Source organism: Fukomys damarensis, unplaced genomic scaffold, assembly GCF_012274545.1.
Source record: "Fukomys damarensis isolate Sample0158 unplaced genomic scaffold, DMR_v1.0_HiC HiC_scaffold_23, whole genome shotgun sequence".
NCBI lineage: Eukaryota > Metazoa > Chordata > Mammalia > Rodentia > Bathyergidae > Fukomys > Fukomys damarensis.
In genome coordinates, this window is record NW_022900935.1 from 36,393,763 (window position 1) to 36,416,173 (window position 22,411).

General features: G+C 36.7%; 1 protein-coding gene across 6 annotated transcripts in view; it reads left to right on the forward strand.

The window, feature by feature from the left end:
• Positions 1-22,411, forward strand: part of Fggy (FGGY carbohydrate kinase domain containing) — a 420,052-nt gene that overhangs the window by 395 nt on the left and 397,246 nt on the right. The window contains exon 1 of one of the 6 annotated variants that reach the window (XM_010610464.3): positions 17-137. The exons of 4 other annotated variants lie outside the window; for them this stretch is intronic. The gene's annotated coding sequence lies outside the window, so the exon portion shown is untranslated. Of the gene's footprint in view, positions 1-16; positions 138-15,048; positions 15,160-22,411 lie in introns of those variants that run through there. One more of the 6 variants, XM_010610463.3, reaches the window with a different exon arrangement.

Consider the following 22,411-nt stretch of genomic DNA (forward strand, 5'->3'; position numbering starts at 1 on the left):
CCTGCGTTCCCCACGCTTCCCTGCGCCTCCCGACCCGGTGCGGGCCCGCCCGCAGGCTCCTCTGCTGTCCGTGCGTCGCAGCTCTCTGGCTTTTGAGGCCAGGGCCATTTGTGGCCTCCCGGTGCTGTTTAGATGGGGTGAGCGTGTGGTCACCGATGAAAGGCTGAGAGTCTTTACATTTTTATTAATTGGCCTTCTACTTAAAAGATCAAGGAGATGCACAGTGGTGAATTTCCCAGTCTTTGGCTCTTTTCCACCAAAGCACTTGTTATCTTAAAACCAGTTTCTTCCCTAGAGTAAAGGGTTGATCGGGACCCGGAAGAGCACTCACCCTTAGACGAAGTTTTCAAGTGTGATTTCAGAACGGTGGACTGGATTGTGCTTTTCAATTCCAAGAAGGAAGGAAAGTTCAATTTGCGGTAGCTTTTGCTTTGCTTGGTTTTTGCTTGCTTTTCTCCTCTTTTCTGTGGCCTACCAAGTGTCTCTCCTGGTTTTTTTCTTGCAAGTTACCAGTTCTCCTGGTTTTCCAGTCAGTTGACTCCTGCATTACTATATGGGAGTCTCCGGTTTAGTGGCCTCAGGCTGGTTCTTGACCTCAGGGACACTGGCCTGGCCCTGGGAAGGGCCTGTGATAAGGACTGTTATTAAGGATGTTTTGTGGGAAAGAACCGAAACCGAGAAGGGCCTGAGATTCATTCTCTGGGGGAAAGTTCTTTGGAGCCTCCCTGGCTTGACTAGGAAGTCAAAACATGTGCTGGGAAAAAAGAACATCCCAGAGGGTGGCTGTGCCTTTCTGGATAAATTAAGAAATGTACTGGGAGGAGAACAGGCCTTCAGCCAGGATGTATTAGCATTTTCTGTGGGCTTTGTCTTTCCCTGGAATTTGGTTCCCTTTCTCTAACCTTTTATTTAGTTCAAATCAGTCAGTTACCAGCTGGCTTTTTAAACAATCTGAGCCCTACCCTTAAAGTCCCAGCCAGAGTTGTAACCCTCCATGCACAAGGGGATTTGAAATGATAATCTTGCTAGAATGCACCATAGAGATGACTTAACCTCTCACCTGCTTACTTTTTATAATGGAAGAACCCAGAGTCAACCCATGTGGAGTCAGAGGAGGTCACTCTGACCACTTCTTTATGAATTTGTTCATTCATCCTGTGGCACATACTCTGCGCCCTGCTTTGTGTTATGCTCTGGGGTAGTACAGATGAGGAAGACTCGTCTTCAAGCTTTCATTCAGCATAGCACAAGTTTGATCAGTATGGCTGTAGGGGAATCAGAAATAGGTGGCTAGGGAGTGTGAATGGGCCAGATCAGGAAGGGTCTGGTGCATCATTTTAAGGGAGCTTGAATTATATCTCCTGGGCAGCCAGTGACACACATAGTCAATTCTGGCTGCACAGTGGAGAACGAAGTGGACTGGTGAAGACTAGAGAGAGGTACACTATAGTCATACAGGTGAGAGACAGGGTAGGGCAGTGATTGCGAACTTTTTAGAGCTTTCAGTGGTACAGATAGTCCCCTGCAGCACATAAGTGTGCCACTACTGAGTTAGGGTAATAGTTATGGGGATGGGAAGAGATTGGGAAATTAGAATGGCTAGGCATTAATTACTAATTAAATGTGGAGGATGAAGAAGAAATGTAGCACACAGGTACCCGCAGGAAGACAAGAGACAGTCTTAACTAGAATATTTTGTAACAGCTTTACTATGGACTGACATGTAGTTAAGTACACATTTAAGTGTCAAATTCAAAAAGTTTTGTCATAGGTGTACATCAATGAAGCCATCGTTACAATCAAGATGAAGAACATAAGTAATACTCCCAATGATTTCTTGTGCCCTGTGATAATCCCTCTCTACATATTTTCTTGGATTAAGTTTATATTAAACCTTTGTCCATAAAAAATGAGCTGTTTTCTTTTTATTGAGCATTTAAAGTTCTTTATGTATTCTCATTTTAAAATTCTTTAATGTGAATATAATTTACAATTTTTCCTGTTTTGATGTTATTTTTCATCATCATAACACTGTTCTTTGAAAGCTGGGTTCTTACTTTGAATGAGGTCTAATTTATTAATTTGTATTTTTGGTGAGGTCAGTTTTGTCAGTCTGATTTTTTTTATGGATCATACTTATGTTGTACATAAGAAACCTTTGTCTAACTTGAAGTATAAGATATTTTCTTCTTTTTGTTGAGGAGGTTTTGTTTTTAATTTCCCATTAAATATATGGCCCATCACTCTGCTGAAAAGCCTGCTTTTCCCTTCACTTGCCTTCTCACTTTCATTAAAATATAAATTTAATACACACGGTCCATTTCTGTAAATTGTATTTTGTTCCATTGATCTCTTTATCTATTTTATTGCCAATACCACATAATCTTGATAGATTTGTAGTAGGAAATCATTCAATAAGTCCTTTAACTTTGTTCTGTTAAAAAAATCAGTCACTTCTAGGTCTTGTTTATTTTGATTTTAGAATAAGTTTGTCCATTTCAAAATAGAAGCAAACTTAGAATTTATTTGGTATTTCATTGAATCTATATTCTAATTTGAGGGAAAACTGAGTTCTTAAATACTGAGTCTTCTGACCAGCGAAATAGTGTATGACCACACTTCTTTAAGTCTTCCTTAATTTCTTCTGACAAAGTTTCATAACTTTCAGAAGCCCGGTATCAGAAGACATCTTTATCACATTCTCTGTAGATTCTTTATATTTTTTGATGCTGCTGTGAATGATATTGCCTTTTAAAATTTTAATTTTCAATTGTTATTTGTGTATCAGTTATGGATCTTGCATTCTTGCTAAACTCCATATTAGTTTTAATAGCTTTTTTGGTAGATGTATATAGCATATACATATCCTCAGATTTCCTATCTAGATGATCATGCCTGTAAATAAAGACAGCTTTACTTCTTTTTTTTTTAATTGAGTTTATTGGTACATTCTAGGTATACAGTATAGTTACATTCATTACTAGGATCTTGTACGTTTACATGACAGGTCTTGGTTCTCATTTTTCCCCTTGTCCCTGCCCTCTCTTCACCCCCTCCTCCCCTCCCCATTTACAAATACTTTAGTTCCAATTTTTCATTTTCTCACATTTTTTTCTTTTCCCTTATTCCCCTTCCCTAACACTTTCCACTTTCCCTATACCTTTAGCCCTTTTCTTCCTTTTTCATATTGTTAATTATCCCATTAGGATCTTGAATACTATTATAGTTTTTCACACCAGAGAAATCATTCGGTGTTTACACATGTGTGACTTATGTATTTCACTTAGGAGTATATCCTCAATATGTATCCATTTTCCTATGAATGACTCTAATTTCTCATTCTTTATGGCTAAGTAGTATTCCATTTTATAGAAAAATCACATCTTTATCCAGTTTCCAACTGATGGGAAAATGGGCTGTTTCCAAATTTTCGCTGTTACAAACTGTGCTGCTATAAACATAGGTGTGCATATGTCACTGTGATATGATTCTTTTAATTCTTTTGGAAAGATACCCAGCAGAGCGATGGCTGGGTCAAATGGAACCTCTAGTCCCAGCTCTTTGAGGTATCTCCATATTGATTTCCATAGTGGTTGCACCTGTCTGCACTCCCACCAACAATGGAGAAGGGTTCCTTTCTCCCCACAACCCGCCAACATTTATTGTGTGATTTCTTGATAGCAGGCATTCTTTGTGGGGTGAGGCGGAATCTCAGTGTTGTTTTCATCTGCATCTCTCGAATGACCAGTGATGTGGAACATTTTTCATATATTTACTTGCTGCTTTTACTTCTTTGAGAATTGTCTGTCCATTTCAGATGCCCATTTTTGAATTGGAAGACAGCTTTACTTCTATTCTCACAGGGGAATGCCTTCTCTCTTTTTTTTGTTTTCCTTGCCATATGGCATTGGCTGGGACCTTTGCTTTCTGTAGATGTCACGAGCAGACATTTTTCCTTTTTCCTTATCTTGGGGAGAGGTGTTCAGTTTTTCATAGTAAGTATTTGGCATGATATTGATTGTATATTCTTTGTAGAAACCCTTTTCAGGTTTAGGAAATCTTCATTTTATTAGTATGTTGCTGAGGTCTTCCTTTTTTTTTTTTTTTGTAAATGAGTAGTGGTTAATGCATTTTCTCAGTTACTTTTTCTGTTAACTGCTGATTGAGATAATCATACTGAAAAAACCTTAATGTAGTGAACATCATTCATTGATTTTTTTTGAATGTTAAAGTGATCTTGAATTCCTAAGGTAAACCCCATTTGGTGAGGAGATATTATTCTTTTAATATCTTATGGAAATCCTTTTGTAAGATTTTAAAAACTTTGTCATCTTTGTCAGTGATGGATTTGATCTATATATTTTTCCTTGTGCTTTCTAAGTTTTGTTCTCAGTGGTTGTGACCTCAAAGAATGAATTTGGACTATTTCTTGCTGTTTGATTTTCCTGGAAGAGTTGAAATAAATTTGGTATTAACTTGTTTTTACATGTTAAGTAGAACTCATCATGAAGCCATTTGCCTAGAGTAATTGTTATTTTTTTGGGGGGTGGAGGGTTATGGGAAAATTCATTTGACTTAATAGATATAGGACAGTTTAGGTTTTATCCCCCATTTGATCAATAGATACAAATTGTATGTAAAATATTCATTTATACATAATTATGCACACATTATGAAGTGATTACTACAGACACTTAATTAACATCATTTCACATAGTTATTCTTTTTGTGTGTGAGATAAAAGCATTAAAATATATTCTTTCAGCAAATTTCAAGTACTGTATGTAGTAAATTGTTATCTTTAGTCACCACGTTGCACATTGGGTCTTCAGAAATTACTTATCTTGTAGCTGGAAGTTTATAATTTTGACCAACATCTCATTTTCCCCCTACTTTATCTTCTGCTAACCATCATTGTACTTTTTTTTTTTTAGTGAATTGGACTCTTAGGTTCCATATGAAAGTGGCATAATGCAGTTCCATTGCCCTTGGGTCTTTAAGGGATTCATATAGGCTCCCTGCAGATATTCAAATCCTTTTTATAAAATGACATAGTATTTGCATATAGCATATACATATCCTCCTATATACTCTGAATCTTCTGCAGATTATTTAAAATACCTAATACAGTGTAAATGACATGTAAACAGTTGTCAGTCTATGTTCAGTACAGATGCAATGTTTTTCAAATATTTTCTGTTTGTGATCGCTTGAATCACAGGTATGGAAGATGGTATTGGTCTTTCTGGATTTGATTTGTTTTACTTAGCATAATATCCTCCAGGCTTGTTCATGTTATTACACATGGCAGCATTTCCTGTTTAAAAGCTGCATAATTGTACACATATATCATATTTTCTTCATCTGTGTACATTAAGTATTTTGGCTACTGTGAATAATGCTGCAGTGAACATAGGAGTGTGGATGTTACTCAGGATTACAATTATATATTGTTTGAATATATACTCAGAAGATTCCTAGTTGTATGGTAAGGTAATTCTTTTTTGAGGAATCTTCATGCTCTATTTTTAATGGCTGCATTAATTAAGTTTCTACCAGCAGTGTAACAGAGTTCTCTTTTCTCCTCATCCTCACCTGTGATTGTCAATCTTTTGAATTTTGGTAACTGTCATCCTCACAAGAGTGAGGTAATATCTCATTATAATTTTGATGTGTACTTCCCAGATAATTAGTGATGGTAAGCACCTTTTCATCTGTCTATTTATGATGTCTTTGGGAAAATATGTATTCATGTCCTTTGTCCAATTATTTAATCTTCTGTTGTTATTATTTTTTTTTATTGAGTTTATTGGTACATTTAGGGATACAGTACAGTTACATTCATTGTTGGGATCATGTACCTTTACATGGCAAGTCTTGATTCTCATTTTTTTCCCCTTACCTCTGCCCTCCCTTCACCCCCTCCTCCCCTCCCCATCTACAAACACTTTATTTTCATCTTTTCATTCTCTCACATTTTTTTCTTTTCCCTTTTTGTTCTTCCCCTACGTATCACACCTTCCCTACATCTTTAGCTCCTTTCCTCCCATTTCTAAATGTCAGTAATCTTATTAGAATCTTATGCATTGTTGCAGAATATTCACACCAGGGAAACTATTTAGTATTTACACATGTGGGACTTATTTATTTCACTTAGGAGTATATCTTCAATATGTATCCATTTTCCTATGAATGAATCTATTCTCTCGCTCTTTATGGCTGAGTAATATTCCATTTTATAGAAAAACCACAACTTCTTTATCCAGTTTCCAACAGATGGGCAAATAGGTTGTTTCCAAGATTTAGCTATTACAAACTGTGCCGCTATAAACATGGGTGCACATACTTCTCTGTGATATGATTCTTTCAGTTCTCTTGGAAAGATACCCAACAGAGGGATGGCTTCTGTTGTTATTATTGAGCTGTATGTGTTCTTTATATATTTTGGGTTTAACCCCCTATTAGATATTTGGTTGGTGAATATTTTCTCACATTCCATAGGTTGTCTTTTCATTTTGTTGATTGCTATTTATGCTGTAGAAACTTTTATATTTTTGCTTTAGTTGCTTTTGGTATCTTTTTAAAAAAACCATTGCCAAGACCAGTTTGGGTATGTTTTGTTCTAGGAGATTTAGTTTTAGATTGAGTTTTTCTGTGTGTGGTGTAAGAGTCCAGTCTCATTTTTGTATGTGCATTTCTAGTTTTCCCAATACATACATTTATTTATTTATTTATTTATTTATTTATTTATTTATTTATTTATTTATTTAGGTGTGGGTGGGGGCGGGTGAACTTGGGTCTTTGTGCTTGCGAAGCAGACCACCGAACTGCTGAGCTAAATACCCGGCCCCCCAACACATTTATTAAAGAGACTGTTCTTTCTTCTTTGTGAATCAAAAAATTATTAATACAGTACATTAATACAGTACATTTGTAGTGCATAATGATTACATTAATTATAGGGAGTTGGTAGATGTACACTACCCATCTTAATTCTTTTTACATCTCCTTCCTTTTCTCCATCTCTGGCTCCCTCCATCTCTTGGTCCTCTTCCCATTTGCAAATGATCTATCTCCCTGTTTCCTACTATCTATATTGTATTTTGCTTTTTATGTATACTTTGGGTTTCTTATTTAAACTTGTGTGACTCATGTATTTCACTTAACTTCATGGCCTCAAGGTGCATCCATTTTCCTACACATCACTCAAACTTACCCTTTTTTATAGCAGGTTAGTACTCCATTGGTTATAAGTACCACATTTTCTTTATTGATTCATCTGCTGGTGAAAATACAGGCTGCTTCCAAGATTTAGCTATCATTACCGTGCTGCTGTAAACATGGATATACAGATTTCATCTTACTCCTGAAAAATGACTATCATCAAGAAATCAGGTAGTACCATGCTGGTGAGGCTGTGGGGGAAAAAAAGAACACTTTTAAATTGTTGGTGAGAATGTGAAATAGTACAACTCCAAAAAAAAAAAAAACAATAGAAATTATTTTGGACTTAGCTATTCTCCTCTGGTTATGTTCCCATTAATAATTTTTTGGTTTCTTTAGACTACATTTGTGTGATTTATCTCAGGACTCTCTTCTATTCTGTTGATATACGTCTCTATTTTTGTGCCAGTATCATACTGCTTTAATTACTATGGTATTGTAATACAACTTGATATCAAAAAGTGTGATACCGCCAGTTTTTTTTTTTATCATGATAGCTTGCAGCCTTTTGTAGTTTTATATGAATTTTAGGATTGTCTTCTTTCTTCTGTGGAAAATGCATTGGTATTTTGATAGGGATTGCATTGAATCTGGAGTTTGTTTTGGGGTCAATGGATATTTTAACGCCATAATTTCTACCAATCCATAAGCATGAACTATCTTTTATTTAGTTGTTTCTTAACTTATTTTATTAAAGTTTTATAGTTTTCACTATGCAGATTTTTCACCTCCTAGGTTAAATTTATTCCTAATTATTTCATTCTTTTTGATGTTGTACTTGGGATTATTTTCTTAATTTCTTTTTAGAATAGATCATTGTTAATAAAAAGAAACATGACTGATTTTATGTGTTCGTTTTGTGTCTTGCAGCACTATTGAACTTATTAGTGTAGTATTTTTGGTGGAGTCTTTAGGGGGTTTTCTGTATACAACATGATGCCATTTGCAAACACAATTTTTCTCTCTCCTTTCCAACTTGGATGTGTTTTATTCCTTTTTCTTGAGTATTTGTTCTAAGTAGGGTTGCGGTACTATGTTGACTAGATGTTACAAGGGTAGGTTTGTTGCCTTATTCCTCATCTTAAAGGAAAACCTTTCAGCTTTTCATCATTGAGTAGAATGTGTACAGCTTGTCATATGTGGCCTTCATCACTTGGATACACAAGTTTGTATTTATTTGTTGAAGGGTTTTTATCATGAAAATATGTTAAATTTTGTCATACACTTTTCTATATCTATTGAGATGATCGTATGATCTTTATCTTTTGTTACATTAATGTGCTGTATTACATTTATTGATTGTATATATTCAGCCATTCATGCATTAGAATGATTGTTATCCACTGTATCACGTTCAGTTATCTTGTAAAAGTGCTGTTGAATTTGGATTATAAATATATTACTGAAGATTTTTTCCATCTGTGTTTATCACATATTTGGCCTGTGATTTTTTTCCTTGTGATGTCCTTGTTTATCTGCAGCAGCAGGTTACTGCTATATTTATAAAATGAGGTTGGAAGTGTTCCTTCTTCACTTCTTTGGAAGAGTTTGAGATGGATTGATATTAACTCTTCTTTAAGTCTTTCACAGAATTCACTGGTAGATCTATCTGATCCTTTGATCAAAGATTGTTGAGTACTAATTCAGTGTCCTTACTCATTACTGGCCTATTCAGATTTTTAATTTCTTCATGATTCACTATTGGTACACTGTATGTTTCTTGGAATTATTTCATTTCTTCTTAAATATCCTATTTATTTAGCACTCAAATTGCTTTATTAAGATCCTTTGTATCTATAATCTTATGATCCTTTGTAGTTCTGTGAAATCAGAAGTAATGTCTCTTTCATTTCTGATTTTGAGTGTTCTTTTTTTCTTAGTATAACTAAAGGCTTGTCAGTTTTTTATCTTTTCATCAAACAAATTCTTTTGCTGACTGATTTTATCTGTAGTCTCTCTCCTCTCTACTGCATTTCCTTCTACTGTGATGATCATTTGTTTCCTTCATTTCACTTTGGGCTTGGTTTGTCTTCTTTTGCTAGTTTATTGAAATAAAATTAGTTTGTTTTTTGATACTTTATTCCTTAATATAGTCATTTATGCTATAAACATTCGTGTTAGAATGGTTTTTGCTAAATCTTGTAAGATTTTGTATATGTTTCTATTTTTATTTTTAAGATACATTGTGATTTCTGCTCTTCTTTCGTCTTTGACCCATTGATTGTTAAGGAGTGTATTTAATTTCCACATATTTGTGAATTTTCCATTTTTGTTTCTGTTACTGACTTCTAGTTTCATGTCATTGTGTTTAGAAAAGATACTTGATAATACCTTCAGTTTTTAAAAATTTGTGAATACTCATTTTTGTGATCTAATGTTTGCTCTGTCCTGGAGAATATCTTACGAACACCTGAGTAGAATTTGTATACTTCTGCTACTGGATAGAACATTCTGTATATGTCTATTACATCTATTTGGTCTGAGTGTCATTCTATTTGTTCTGAATGTCGTTCAAGTTTAATGAATCATTTTTTGGTCTATTTTCTCCTTCAGTTCTATTAATACTTGCTTTTTTAGGTTATCTGATATTTGGTGTGTTTATATTTGCAATTATTATATCCCTTTGAACTGACTCCCTTATGATTATATAATGTCCTGTCTCTTATTACAGTTTTTGACTAAAAGTACATCTTGTCTTATATAAGCATTCTGTAGCATTTTTGTTTCTACTTTCATTGAATATCTTTTTTTCCATCTCTTCACTTTCATTTTATGTGTGTCCTTGATGTGGATGTATTTCTTTCATAGGAAGCATATAGCTGGGCCTTTTTTCCTAAAATTCCATTCACCTGTTCCGCATTTTTTGATTTCAGAGTTTAGCTCATTTACATTTAATTTTTGATAGATAATAATTTACTATTTTAAAATTATTTTTTGTTTTGAAGTTTTTTTGTTCCTTCTTATTTTTCTTGCTGTCTTTTGTGCCTTGACAAGCATGGCCTGGTCATGTTTCCTAAACAGGTAAAAAAAAAAAACCCTCAAAAACCTTAGCCAACCTTTGGCTTCCCACTATCTCTGAGGAGGGAATTTTGCAAGATCTCATGAAGAATGGATCTTGTGGCTTTACACTGACACTGCCCCAAGGCCTTTCTGAATGCCAGCATTTGCTGGCCCCTGATGGCAATCATTAAGTTTAGTGTTTCTTTTGCTTTAATTTGAGTGACTTTCTGGGAAAAACTGCATTTTCACCAAAATGCTAAAGCTAATGTCATTTCTTTGAAGGTCTGCTTAGTTCTGACGAGAAAATCATCTCATGGTTAATTATGTTTGCAAATCAACAGTGTTCTCTTGGGGAGAAAAGTGATGAGAGAGAAACTATATATATCTTTTGATTATGCAGAATTTAGAAAAAGGTCAGAAATTAATGTTTCACAGTAAGTCACTAAGTTTACATATACTTTTTACTGTTACAGATGTAACTTTGTACTGGATATTTCAGGGATTAAAATGAAATAGCTTTGTATTTAGAATCAAGACATCAGTTCTATGCTTGTTCTAACATTATTCTGCTTCAAGATATAACCCTGAGAGACCATCAAATACAAAGTTGTGCTTTTAGTGAACTCTGTCATTTTTTTTTGGGGGGGGGTCTGTGGATACTCATCTGGGTGGTCTCCCTCTCTGTCTTCCTTTACCTCTGTCCTGTGGAGGTGGGGTCTTCAGCATGGAGGGACACTGCCCATAGGGGAGCATGGTGTGCCAGCCACAAGCACAAAGAAGGCTGTTCAGAGTGCTTCTAGAGCTCTCTTGGCTAGGAGAGTCCTTAGGGTCTTTTTATATAAAAGATACTTGACTATTTTATATATTAATAATCTCTTACTCCACAACTTATTTATTCCCTTTATTATATTACATGACATTGTGCTTGTCTCTATGTACAAAGACATAGGATTTCTTGAGCATAAGGTGGTATCTAATAATCAGGCCATGGAAAAAGCATTTCTAACTATTTTCTGAGAAGGTTTCTCAGGACAAATGGACTTGAAAGCTTATTCTAAGTGTGCCCAGATGAAGGCAGCTGAGTTAGTGTGGAAGGCCAGTGGTAGTAAGAGTTCTGCCATGGGTTGAGTCAAACTTGAACTTGAATGTGGCCTCTTCCTCTGTGGGCCTTGTCAGCAGGAGATTGGTTCTTTCAGCATTTCAGTCTCCTTATGTGTAAATGGGAGAATCAACATCTACTGTGGTGGGTGTTACAAATACAGTCTCCCTTCTCCCTTTCTCTGCAAAGGGAGTGGCTTGGAAGGGCAACGGAAGCAGGTGTTATATAAGCAAAGAAGGTGTTGTTTTATTGGAACACAAGGTAGGACAGAGGCAGGAAGAGGGAGGTTTATGGAAGAGGATGTAGGGGATCCAGAGTTTGATTTGTTCTAAGATGATATTTATTGGCAGAATTCAGATTATCTTCTGATAACTCATTTTTCTATGATTGCTTCAGGGTATTTGGCTACAACCATGGTTAATTTTGTATTTTTCTTTATCACTGATGTTGTATTACTGTGTCTGTGGTAGAAGGTGGTAGGCTCATCCACCATCCAAGACTGACTCACCATCCAGGAGTGACTCAGTTTACATCCCTATGGCTACCACTTTATGAGGGATTTGGTAAGTTTTGACTTTTTTTTTTCTTTTGGAATATGACTTGGAATTTAAAAGGTTAGTCAGCTTACCTATTGTCTTGTGGCCTCCAGTAGCTTTATGTTTATCTTTAAACATGGGCTCAGTACAGGGCATACGGATTGCCCCAAAGCCTAAAATATACTGAGTGAATCAGAGGTATTAGAATGGTAATGAAAACATTAAACTGTCCCTGCATTAGCTGACTGACTTCTCTGTATTCTGTGAGGAAATGCAGCAGAGTTGGTACAGGATGCTTGGCTTCTGAACTATTGATGGCCAGGGTTCTGAGGGTTTTTTTTTTTTTGGTTTTTTGGGTTCTTGTTTTTTGAGACAGGGTCTCACTATGTAGTTGAGACTGATCTGGAGCTCACTATGCAGCCCAGGCTAGTCTAGAACTCATGGTTTCCTCCTGCTTCAGACTCCCAAGTGCCGGGATTCCAGGTGTGCACCACCACGCCTGGCCAATGGCCAGTGTTCTGGTGGCAACATGAAGCCACTTCCTAATTTTGCTCAGAGCTTTAGCTTTTGCTTGGAGTATAAAAACTAGAAATAACATGAGGTACCTCTACTTGTTTTGCAAAATTCAGATCATTACATTTATTTTAGTTTGTTTGAGTGCTATAACAAAATGACATAAATGGATGCATTATATCTGAAGCCTATTTTTCATAGTTCTGGAGGCAGAGGTGTCCAGAATGAAGGTGCTGGCAGATTTGGAGTGTGGTGTGGGCTGTCTTCTGGATTGTAGACCTCCAACTTTGCTCTTATGGTAGAAGAGGTAAAGATTAGTTCTTTCCTGGGCTTCTCCTAGAAGGGTGCTAATCTTATTCATAAAGGCTGTGTCCTCATAATGTAATCACCTCCCAAAGCCCTCGCCTCCTCAGAGGACATAAACATTCAGAGCATGGCGCCTCTTGTCAACTCTTTAAAATCAGAGATGATGTCTTTTTGAGCTTCCTTTTCCTAGTGTCCTTGCATGGAGAAAGCACTGAGTATTTGTTTAGTGGAAATTAAGCTTTTGTATATGATAAAAACACCTAGGAACACATAATACATAACTGAAGGTCACTCAGTCAGGAGGTGATTTGGTGTTGGGAGCAAAGGTGGTCTGAGCACTTGGGCTGTTGTGTCTTTGTTGATTTGTACCATTTACATCAATTTTTTTCACTGTGTCTCCTAGTGCTACTGGTTCCTTCTATTTATAAGGAAATTCCTCCCTGTAAAGTCTCTATGTTCATTTCCTTTATTCTTCACTATAACACTTTGAAATAGTTACACAGAATCATGAATCTCTTTTTGTACCTGGGAAAAGAGACATTAGTGAAGGGACTTGCCCAAATTCATCAGTGGTAGATGTAGTTGGAACATGAATCCAGGTTTCCCGAGTCTTCTGCCAGTACCGTGGTCTATACTTCTCACCCCACCCCATGGGAATGGAGGGTTTATTTTTCAGTGGTATGGGAGAGTCGCCTTCCTTTCTCCCCAATACAGTGGCTGTTTCTCTATTCATTCATGAGCTCCTTATTGAGTCTCCCACATAGTGAGCTTACTTTTTGTGTGTGCCTGGGGGATGCAGAAGTGACTAAGACAGGCACAACCCTTTTCCTCTGCCATCAGGACATAGCCTTGCACATCTTTGTAGGATGTCTATGCTTGTTGGAGTTGCTTTTGAGAGACCCTGGGTGCAGAGACAATGTGTACAATGGTGTTTTCTCATGTTCTCTGGTGGCTTGGGTTTCTTTTGTCTGACAGCTATCTTGACAAACCTGGGTACATCATGGGTCCCATGTGTGAACCCCTGTATTCAGTCTTGGGAAGTCTCTGCACTTGAGTGGAATGAACTCTTCAGGTGTGAGTAAGATGACTTCTGGAGTACAGAAAGGGTATTTGTTGGTGTGTATGTTTTTTGTTTTTGTTTGATATTTAGGTTTTTATCCAGGTCTCTTAGAACCAACATTTTTATTATATGTTCTTTCTCTATATTAGGAATATTCGGGCAGAGAAAATCTGGTAGATATATTTGTTGGCCAAGGAATACGTTTACACTGTCTTTCTTCTCTCTCCCCTTCCTATCTCCCACCCTGGACCCAAATCAAATGTTTTCTTTTTCTTACTCTCTGAATCATTCTCTCTTCCACTCACTCCTAGTTCACTTTCTTCATCCCTTCCCCCTCTCTGTCTCCCCACTGCATTTTCTTTCCTTTTTGCCTATTTGCCTTCTCCTCATCTTCTTTGACTGTGCTCTTTGTTGTTATTGTTGTACTGGCATTGAACCTGGGAACTTCCCACTGACCTACATCTTCAGCTCTGTTTTTGTTTTTTGAATCAGGGTCTCAGTAAGTTGTCCAGGCTGGTCATGAATTTGTGATTATCCTGCCTTTGTCTGCAAAGTAGCTGGGATTGCAGGTGCGTGCCATGGTCTCAGGCTGTCCTTTCTCTTTGATCTGCAGCAGTCCAGGCCCTTGGTAGAGCTGAGTGCTCGGTGTCAGGGGGTTGCCAGCATAAGGGTCAGGTTGAGCTTCTAAGTAGCTATCAGGAGATAGTGTCATTGCTAATTTCCTTCCTTCCCTCTGATCCTACAAAATGTGCTAGTTAGCCCAGAACTGACCAGAAATATGCTCAGACTGCCTTGCCTAGTCTGTGCAGGCCACAGGTATGTCTTTCTGGATGAGAGACATACTATGTAGTTGCTCTAAATTCTATAAATTTGGGGACCCAGGAAGTGTTTTTGAGTCATTATTGGCAACCAGACAACTTTTAGAAATATTTCCTCTGAGCCGTAAGGCTAAAAAAGAATGGAGATAGGGGCCTTAAGAAATAAATAGCCTTTTACTTTAAGAGGGAAAAATATATGTTAACAAGTCATACTTTTTCTCCCATGTATTGCTGGTAGAATGAATAAAGAACCAGAGATTACTGCCACATTAGCTCTTTCCTCCCCATTCTAAATTTCCTAAACATCTTAGAGCATGAGATTTATTTAAAATAGTATTGAATCCTTTATTAGGGAGGCTGAAGTGGACAGGCTTATTTACTACTTACCTTCCTCTGCTTACTCTTGCCAACTGCTGATTGCAGTATAACCAAATAATAAATAAATTGTGTGGGGCTTGAAAACATGAGCTCCTAGCAGAGTCCAAAGTTCAAAGAGGTTACTGCATTCTTTCACTGATCCGTGGGACTCTGTTTCACTAGCCACTGTCACCAGCCAAATCAGTCCTGGAGAAATGGCTCTGTAAGAAACCAAACTGAAGAAAGGTAAGCCCATCATTCAGTCCCCTCTGGAAGGTTGTAGTCTTGGGAAATGATCTGACTGCAACTAAGTTATTCAGGGGAAAACGAACAGTACAGTCCCTAAGTGGTAGGTTTACATTTACCTCCTCTTTGTGATTGGTGAAATAATTTTGCAAAGAACAACCTCAATTTCCACCGTTTCCTTTCCCTTCTCACATGGCATTTTAACAGTTGGCAGTTTGTTGAAGAATCAGCAGTGAAATCTGTGGTTTCCTGTAGCACATTTCTAATAGTGTTTATACAAGCTCTTTTTTAATGAACCATATAAATATTTATCAAATAGAGCAGTCTTTGATCATAAATAGGGAATAAAGGTCGGTGCAGCCCATGCCTGGGCTTGGGAGGTAGGCCATTTTAGTCCTTTGAATTGTTTTGTGGGCTGAGATGTTAGGTATTTCTCAGGATTTGGTATGCAGTGCAGCTTGAATATCTCTCCATTATTTTTTTCTTTTTGTTGGCTGTCCACTGTCCATGTCGTTATTTCTCTGCCTGATCACCTTCATATCCCTAACAGCTGTTTTTCTTTTAGAATATTCATCTTTGCTGAAAAAGAATAAAATGTAGTCAAAGTTCCAACTCTCATCATTCAGAAAGCAGGCCTTGGAGTTGTATGGACTTTGCTTGGAATCTCAATGCTCCCCCTGTGTGCAGTGCGACTTTAACCAGCTTTAATTTTGAGAACTTCAGTTTCCTTAACTAGGAGTTAGGGTTCCTACTACCCCCCTAAAAGGATTGTTTTAAGTAGTAATCATCACACAGCTGATTTGCAAAGCTCAATAAATACAATTTGTGCTGCTTTTGTTGTTGATATTATTTTATTTATTTATTTATTTATTTAGGTACTGGGGATTGAACTCAGGACCTTGTGCTTGAAAGGCAGGCATGGTGTCGCTAAGCTAAATCCATGGCCCTGTTGATGTTATTATTGAAGAAGGTACCAAAGGTTTGGGTTTTTAGTTTTACCTTGATTTTTGTGGAAAGACTCCCAAACTTTCCCTCAGAGGCTGTGACTCAAATTCCAGTCTGCGTTTGCTGTTTATGTGACTTCGGGAAAATTACTTCCACCCCACCTAAATACAGAAATGGTGATAGGTTTGCTAACCTGGTTGGGATTCCTTCCATAGATGGATGAAATGAATGCCAGTGTGGAAATGATTGACACAGTGAGAATTATGATCCTTTTTTTTCTTTTAAAACAAATTAGAAAAATAAATGTTGTTTTCCATTTTGCAGTTACATTAGTTTTTGCCATTTAGAAGTACCAGTTGATTGTTTTGAAGTCCAGGACACAGCAGCTAGGACATATGACTCAGGGACAAAGGGCAGAGAGGGGGAAGAGCAGGGATCTGCCTTGTAGGAAAACCTCTGCTATTTTTTGTAATTCATAGGGTGAGTTTCAGGGAAGCTGCCCAAAGGCTAAACCTTCCCTGCTTTCCAGGTGTGGAAACAATTACAGAGAGATTACTTAAGACTATAATAATGGGGAAATTGGTGACCCTGAACTCTTTTATTAGGATCTCTTTCTTAAGTAAACATGAACTGGGAAGTTGTGCTGGGGGAAGCTGTGCCTCCCTTGTTTCTGCAGAGTGAAGTGTTCTCCTAAGGGAAGCTTGTGAATGTTACAGAAATGGGTAGTTTGCTGGAGAGAGGCCTCCTGGAGCACAGAAGGTCAGTCTCTGTACACAAGCAACCTGGGCTTTTGGTTCCCTAATGTAGTCACAGTAGGCAAGAACCACTAGCATAATTCCTGGCAAATAGGCATTTGGAGGAATGGAGGAATGTCAAGGCAGTAGAGCATCCTGCGAAAGGCTAGAGGCTTTGGGGCAAAAGGAAATGGTGTGCTACCAACAGTATTACTAGCTGTATGATCTGCTGGAGCGAGTTACTTTACCTATCTTAAGACTCATTTCTTCATCAGTAAAATGGAGGTGATAATAGTTATTGTCTTCAAGAATTGTCAATATTAAAATGGCATTGTGAATAGGCTGCTTAGTAGAATATCAGATGCATGGTAAACACAGTACCTTTTCTTATTACTCCAGTGTTAGGTTTTAAAGATATACAGTTAACTTACTGAGTCACAAGGACATGTTGAGTTCCTGCTGTGTGCTACACACTGGCCATACTGCTGTGACATAAGCAGCAGTTGGAGTTGACTATGGAATGGTAAAACTGTACTCTCCATAAGGGGATGAGGGGCTGTCCTGAAGAGTGGACTCTTCTCTGGATCCAGAAACCGGAACTCAAGCAAGCCCAGGGTCAGGTGTAGAGTAGGAATCTGCCTCTGGATTTTATTGGAGTCAAGATGTCTGGATGGCGGGTGATAAGATGGTGGACAATGGTACTGTGGTTCACAAACAATTCTGTCCACAACTCTGGAAAAGATGGCCACATTTCATGTTCCTGTGGGAAAGGTGGCTGCATTTGTGCTCATCACACAATGCAGAATTTGGAAACAAAACAAAATTTTGCAAAACATTGCAGTGCCAACCAAAGTGTTCACAAAGAAAATGTCTGTGAACTGAGGTACCACTGTAGTCCTTGTAGGGGAAGATGGAATCAAAAGTGGGAACTGAGTAGGAGGACCTGTGCCAACCCATGGAAATCTTGGGGCCAGCAAGGGTGGAGGCAAGCCTTGGTGCTGGCTGGCCAGGATTGTGTAAGCCAGAGTGTGTACATGCATTCTTCATTTTCTGTTTAAGTCTTTGTTTCTCCGCAAGTTTAGGGAAATCTTATGAATTTCTAGCCAGGAGCAGATAACAGATGGCATGCTAGGATCAGGGTTAAAGAGCTGCTTCCTGGGGACCTTCACAGTGGAGACAGTAGGAACCAAGGGAGGGGATCACAGGTGAAGCATGAAGATAGGTGTAGTTGGCAGAGGGAAGGTGGAGCAACCAGCTGGATTACTTTTCCTTCTATAGGCAGATAAAGAAACTGAGGGAGCTCTAAACCAAGGCATTTTGTCAATCCTCAGTAGAATGTCTGCGGCCTGGCACAATCTGCATTTCTTTGAAGCCCAGACATCATTGATTGTATGCACTTATTTCATATACCAGGAGAAAAAGAAAATGCTACCAATTAATTATAAGATGCTGTTGATTATGAGATATACTCTGACTTCAGAGTGGCTAAATGTGAAAAAAAATGAGTACCTTAGAATTTAGAAAATGTGGCTCTTAGCATTCAAGAAATATTAATTGAATGGATGAGGCATACAGAAATTAGATCAATGTAAAAAAATGCTGTGTGTGTGCTCATTTACCGATAACAATGTTTTGGTTAATGGTGGAATACAAATAGAATAGCAGGGATACCTATAACCTAGGAAGGTAGCAGGCTATACCATCCAGACTGTGTAAGTACACTTTATGAAGTATACACAGTGAAGAAATAACATGTTTCTCAGAAGGTACTCCTAAGTTAAGTGATATATGGTTTTATAACTATAAACTTTGAAATTCAAGCTAGTAATACATGACCCTGTTCATCCTTATTTTCTAATCATTTACTGACTTGATTGTTCACTCAATGAACAATTTTTTATAAGTTGATTTTATGCCAGAGACTGTGAAAGAAACAGAGGTTGGAGTTAAAAAATTAAGTTACTTTTTGAGGTTCAGGCCAGTAAGGGAGACAGACATGGAAACAAAAAAATTGTACTTTACCTGTTTTATTTTTAAATTATTTTAAAAAATTTGTATTAGTACATATTTTTAGTACATACAGCTTGCATTCCTTCTGGAAAGTTTTTAAATGCACTTAACACATCTGGATTCTTTTTTCCTGTCCCCTTCGTCCCCAGTCTCTCCATTCCTTGAGCCCTTCTCTTTTGTAAGAGCTCTGTCTCCTAGTACTTTTTATTTTGCTCTTTATTTATAGTTTGAGTTTGTAAGAGAAACCATTCAGTGTTTAACCTTGTGTGTCTGACTTATTTCACTTAATATTATGGTCTTAAAGTGAATTCATTTTCCTAAAAATGTCTCAGTTTTAGTCTTTTCATGGCCCAGTAGTACTGTACTCAGTTGTGGTTTTTTTAAATCATTCATTTGTTGGTGGACATATAGGTTGCTTCCAAGATTTAGCTATTATAAATTGTGCTGATATAAACATGGGTATGTTGGTATCAAGGTAATATGTCTTATCTCTTTTAGGGGGAATATCTGGGTTGAACGCAATTTCTATTTTTAGTTTTTTGAGGACTCTCCATAATGGTTTCCATAATGGTTGTTCTAGTTTACATCCCACCAACAACGTAGAAGGGTTCCTTTTGCCCCACAGTCACAGTTTTACCAACATTTATTATTATTTTACTTTTTTTTTTTTTTTTTGTACCTGGGATCTAACTTGGGTCCTTGTGCTTTATTATTTGACTTCTTGATGGTGGCCATTCTTCTTGGGGTAAGATGGAATCTCAGTGTTGTTTTAATTTGCATTTCTTTAATGACCGGAGATGTTGAACATTTCTTCATGTATTTGTTGGCCATTAGTACTTCTTTTGTGAAGCATCCATTTGTTTCACTTGCCCATATTTGATTGGGTCCTTTTTGTTAGAGGGTCTATTTTTTAGTTATTTATATATTCTAAATATTAGTCTTCTCTTGGACCTCAGCTTTTTATTTAGCAGAGGTTCCCAGGCTAGTTGGCCTTAGTGTTCTGTTGTGAACTGACAGCTTTATAACCTGCCTTTTGATACCCTTCTTGGACAAAGCTACTTTCATCAGTAAACCAGACCTCTTTAGGGTTTTGGAGGTGCAGGTCTGCTGGTGAAAAGATCACACACACAAAAAAAAAAAAATCACCAAAGCTGCTGGCGCATTCAATGAGAAAATATTGCTGATTTCTATGTGTTAATTTTTTTTCTAATCTTGCTATGTTGTTGAATTTGGTTATTAATTCCAGAAATCTTTGGATTTTTGGGGGGACCTTCTATATAGAAAATTGTATCATCTGCAACTATGGATAATTTGACTTCTTTTTTAAAAAATATATTCCTTTTGTTTCTTTTTCTGGCCTAATTGCTCTTGCTAACATTAAGTACTATGTTAAACAGGAATGGTGATAGTGGTTATCCTTGTCTTGTTCTGATTTTAGAGGAAAAGTTTTCAGTTTTTACCCATTTAATATAATGTTGACAGTATGTCATAAATGGCTTTCATCACGTTGATGTAAGATTTTTCAATACTAATTTTCTTAAGGGGTTTTATCATGAATGGATGTTGGATTTTGTGTTTTTCTGTGTCTACTGCGATAATCATGTAGTTTTTGTCTTTGCTTCTGTGTACGTGATATATTACAAATACTGATTTATGTGTCTTGAGCCATCCTTCCATCCCTGGGATGAAGCTTACTTGGTCATGATGTATGATCTTTTTGAGATTTCTTGCTTTGTGTTTGCAAGAATCTTGTTAAGGAGTTATGTGTCTGTGTTCATTGAAGAGATTGTCAAGTAGTTCTTTTTAGTTGAATTCTTGCCTGGTTTTGAAATCATGGTAATTGTAGCTTCCAGGAATAACTTTGGGAGTACTCCTACCCTTTTAATTTCATTGAAGACTTGGAGGAGTTTTGGAATTAGATCTTCCTTGATGCTTCTGTAGAATTCAATAGTGAATCCACTGGGTCCTAGGCTTTTGTTTAGTTGCTAATTTTATTGCCTATTATTCAGGGTTTTTAATGTATTCTTTCAGTCATATCAATTCATATTCCCAAGGAATCTATCCATTTTTATGAATTCTTCAGTGTATGGAACACAGGTTTTGGATGCAGTTACTAGTAGTCTTCTGTATTTTGGTTGTGTTAATTGTGACTTCTTTTTCATTTCTAATTCCATTGGTTTGGGTCTTCTTCTTTTTTTTTTTTTTTTTTGGGGTATGATTGACTAAGGGTTTTTCTGTTTTGTTCATGTTCTCAAAAAGCCAGCCCTTTGACTCATTGGTTCTTTGTTTTGTTTCATAGTCTCATTTCCATTACTTTCTGCCCTTATCTTTATAATGTTTTTCTTAGCTCTAGCTCTAGCTTTTTATTTGGATTGTTCTTTATTGTCTTGCTCTGTTTATCTGATGTGGGTATTCACTTCTGTAAACTCCCCTTTTAGGACTGCTTTCATTGTGTCCCATACATTCTGTTATGTACTGCCATTTTGTTTGATTCTAGGAACTGTCTAATATGTTTTTTAATTTTTTCTGTGACCCATTGATTATTCAAGAGTGCATTATTTACCTTCAATATATTGCACAATTACTGTGGTTTCTTTTTCCATTGATTTTTAGTTTTGTTGCACTGTGATCTGCTAATGTGCATGGTATACTTTTGGTGCCTTTGTATTTATTTATGCTTTATAGGCTAATGTGTGGTTTATTTTTTTTCCCCCAATACTAGGGATCGAACTCAGGACCTTGTGAGGCAGGCGCACCACCACTGATCAAAATCCCTGGCCCCAACATGAGGTTTATTTTGGAGAAAATTCCATGTGCTGCTGATAAGAATATGTATTCTGTTGTTGTTCAGTAAGACACTCTGTAGATATCAATTAAGTGTGAGATTTGGTTCAACTACGATATTTATTTGTTGATATTTTGTCTAGTTAATATATCTATTTGTGACAGTGAGGTACTGAGATTTCCAACTATAATTGTATTGCTGTTTATCTGATATTTGTTTGTATAACATTTGTTTTATGAAGTTGAATGTACTGATATTTAGTGTATATATGTTTATAATTGCTATCTATTCCTATAGAATTTTTTCCTTAACCAATATTTGATGACCTTTGCCCCTTCTGATCAGTTTTGGCTTGATGTCCACTTTGTCTGAAAACAGAATAACTACTTCTGTTTGTTTTTTATTTCTTCTTGCAAGGTATATTGTTTTCCATACTTTAATTTCTTTTTGGATTACAATTCAAAGATCTGCCAATCTTTGTGTTTTGATAGGGAATTAAGACCATTCACACTGAGAGTTATTACTGAAAAGTATTGATTTACTCCTGCCATTGCAGTATTTTTCTTTCTCTCCCTTTTATTTCACTGCTTATCCTGGATGATGTATTCATTTTATTAGACTTTTTGTCTAGCATCTGTTATTGTTTGATATCTTAATGATTTTCATACTTTCTAGAGCAAGGTGGAATTTTAGAGTTGTTTTAATTTGCATTTCTCTAATGGCCAGAGATGATGAATATTTTTTCTTTCTTTTTCTTTTTTTTTTTTTTTTTTTTTTT